Source organism: Nannospalax galili, unplaced genomic scaffold (assembly GCF_000622305.1).
Source record: "Nannospalax galili isolate Female #2095 unplaced genomic scaffold, S.galili_v1.0 scaffold407, whole genome shotgun sequence".
Classification (NCBI taxonomy): domain Eukaryota; kingdom Metazoa; phylum Chordata; class Mammalia; order Rodentia; family Spalacidae; genus Nannospalax; species Nannospalax galili.
Genome location: NW_008355644.1, coordinates 823,177 through 826,651, shown reverse-complemented (window position 1 = coordinate 826,651; position 3,475 = coordinate 823,177). Strand labels below are relative to the sequence as shown.

The following is a 3,475-nucleotide window of genomic DNA, read 5'->3' as shown; positions in this document are numbered from 1 at the left end:
CAGATACAGGAGGGGTAAATGGGGTATTTGAGGTAGAAGTCAGACTTGGGGAGACTAGGGAGTATTTGGTAATGAGGTGTTTAAGATTTTGGATTTCCTTGAATAAAGGGGAATTAAGAGAGTGAGTGTCAGACTCAGGATGCTGAGGAAGGGAGGGGGAAGATTGCAGAGAGGGAGTGTGAGGCAGAGAAGGGAGGGGAGTTGGGCTGGCCCCTGGCCTGGAAGGCAAGGGAGGGTATAGTGATGGGAGGGATTAGCACAGAAGTCAAGAAAGGCGTGGATGTAGGGTAGTTCAGACTGCTTGCCGTTATGCTGGCAGAAGTTTTCCAAATCTTTTAAAATATTGAGGTTTAAAGTTCCAGTGTTTGGCCAAACAGAGTTATTATTTAGTTTGTACTGAGGCCAGAAAGTGGTGCACAAGAATTTTAGGCATTTTGATCTGAAAGCGAAAGAAGAGTTCAAGACCTCAGCCGGTGGGTGGGGGAACAAAAAGGAAGATTACAGGGGAGAGAGAGAGAGAGAGAGAAAGCAGGAAGAGAAAGGTTTGGCTTAGGTCACGTAAAAACGAGAACGAGAAGAATCAGGCAACAAAAGAAAAGCATCCTTTTTTCTATTGCTGATTCGTGTTAAATTCCCGAACCCTAGGGCAGCGTCCTGCAATCACTGGGGGGGTGGAATACGAGTTGTGCGTGTCCCCATCAGTTACCACAGCATCCTGTAGTCAAAGGCAGGGCGGAACCTCCCACACACCAGTGTGATTTCGAGAGAGTAAAAATGAGTTAGGAGAGGTTCTGCAATGTGGTGCGTGACCAGCCAGTAGGAGCCAAAGTAGAAGGAAACAAGGTAGTGGGCCTGGAGGCCGAGATGGGCTGGGGAATGGAGAAGAATGGAGAGACCTAGATGAAGCTCAGAGTAGCCAGTGAATGGAGGGAGAGGAGAGAGAGAGATGGGGAGAGAGAGAGAGAGAGAGAGAGAGAGAGAGAAGATGAGATGTTAGGGGAAAGCAAAAGATGGCAGGAGCGAGGAAGGGAAGGGAGCTGAGGTAGGGAAAAGGATTTGGCAGGTCTGACTCCCAGGTGGGTGTGGACAGGCACAGTAACTGTGCTGGGCAGTTCAACGGTCGCAGAAACCAGTGCTGTCCAGTGGCCGTGAGTGAGGTCCAGGAGTGACCGAATTTGATTGGAAAGGAGATGAAAAGAAAACTGGCGGAGAGTAGTTAAGGAGAAAGGGGAGAGAGAGAGGGAGAGAGAGCTGGAAGGAACAGGAGAGGGGAGAGAGATAGAGGGTGGAAGTGTACCTTAATGCCAAATCAGTGGTGTTCGCAGAGGCCAGTAACGACAAGCGAGTCCGAAAGTTTTACATGCGAGGTCCCTTGAAGTAAGAGCCGGGTTTTGGCACCATCTGATAGGTAGAGAGTGGGAGAGAGCATGCATGCGGTGGAGAGCACGAGCAGATGGATGAGGCACCGATGGAATTCTCAGCGGGATACAGCTTTATTTTGCACGGGGCACCTTTCCCTCGGGGAAGGGAAAGATGTCAGCGAAGGGAAAGATGTGGGAAGGGAAGGGAAGGGAAGGATGTCAGGGAAGGGAAGGATGTCAGGGAAGGGAAAGATGCCAGGGAAAGATGTCCGCCCACGGGTTGTGAGCTGGGACTTTATATATGGGGGCTTTAGGGTATGGAAGGGGGGAATGTTTGGGGGAGAAATCAGGGAGGGGGAAGCAGGAAAAGCCTGGCTCCGTTCAGTCTGCCAGGTGGGATTAGGGTCTAGAAGTGTTTGCTTTTTCTCTCTTAAGAGAAAAACTTGTGACAAACAGCTTCTAAAATCTCTGGTTAACAGGTAGAATCTGCTTGTCTTATCTTTGGAGATCAGAGGAGAGGCAGGCTGCTTCTCAGCAGAGTTTTTTTCCCTTGACTCCAATGGTCAAGGTGAAGTCCCTGTTGGGGAGGGGGGAAACTGCTGCTGTTTGGAACCCTAACATATGTAGCTCAAGCTTGCTGAAAACTTGGAATGCTGCTAAGGAAAACTTTGAAGTTCTTATCCTCCTGTCTCTGCCTCCACCTCCCAAGTACTGCACCACCATGTCCAATTTAAGTTCTGGGTTTCTGACACAAGGATGTATTAGAAGATTCGCAGAGAATATGCTATGAAAATAATTTGGGTATAGATTATAGAAGACTTCAAATGCTAGTCTGAATGGCTGACTTGACTTTGGAGGCAAAATCAGTCCCTCATAATTCTTAGGAAGGAGAAGAAAGCAGACCTAGACTATGGAGGCGGAATCAGGGTTAATGAGGCCTTGAGGACACCCACCTGAAGTAGGATGACCCTATTTTGAATAGCAGCGGGCTGAAAATTAATCAGTAAAAGCATTTTCCAAGTAGCTGAACTCCAGGCGTTGACCAAGGGTATACTTAATGGTCTCAAAACCCATGGTAATTTGTGGAGAGAAGGGCAAGCACAGGGCACAGGGTCTTAGAAAAACCCTTTGAGTATGAATCCTTTATCATCTAAAAAAAATGTTCACATTTGTGTCAATTTCTGCCTTGGCCTTTTTTTTTCAAACACATAGACACTTAGCCTTCATGTAGTTCCTGCGCATCTTCAGTGGTCGCAGTGCCATACCATCTGCAGGCATCTGTCTTGTGGAACTGCCCTTGTATGTATGGTATGCCACTGCCTGGAAGTTTTTAACAATACTCTTCTGCTTTTACTTTTGTTAAAATATTTACATTCCTTGACTGACATGATGACACTGTCACACAAGATGTAGCAGCTACTCTCCTCTTTTAATATTGTTTTGTGTGTGTTTTACTTCTTATAAATGACATGCATTTTCACACTATGTTTGTTCTCACTGGGCATTACATTCTTGAGATAGTTTCTGTTGTAGATCATACACAGCCTTACTGTGTGGGTATACTGTCATTTACTTATCCATTGTGGTGACAATGAATGTATTTTGCTATTACAGCAGGGCTCATGTAAATATTCTTGTATTTTCTTGTACACATTTGTAAAAATTCCTCCTTATCAGGATTCTGAAATTTGACCATGCATCAAATTGCTAGGAAGGCTTTTTAAAACCCCAGTTGCTTCTGATATATGTCTGAGATGGGTACCAGTTTGCATTTCTAACAAGACCCCAGGGGCTAGTGATCCATTGATGTGAGAACTTTGAGAGATTATATATATAGTATATAGGATAACTTAGAATTTATTGCTGGAGTGAAGTAGATGTAACTTTTCTCTTTTAGTTGGCAATGCCAGATTATTTTTCCTTTAAGCAGTGTAAAACAGAACTCCCAGACTTGAGTTTTCTAGTCTGGTGGGTTAAAGTTATGGTCTCTTTATTACTTGCTAGAATAGGGAATTTTATATACCTGTTTTTTGTGTTAAAATGTGCCTGCTTTAAAAAAAGGATGTTATTCAGGACACAAGCTACACATACATACACACACATACACACACACA

General features: G+C 45.0%; 1 protein-coding gene across 2 annotated transcripts in view; it reads left to right on the top strand.

Moving 5' to 3' along the window:
• Positions 1 to 3,475, top strand: part of Aph1b (aph-1 homolog B, gamma-secretase subunit) — a 38,125-nt gene that overhangs the window by 16,996 nt on the left and 17,654 nt on the right. The window lies entirely within an intron of this gene.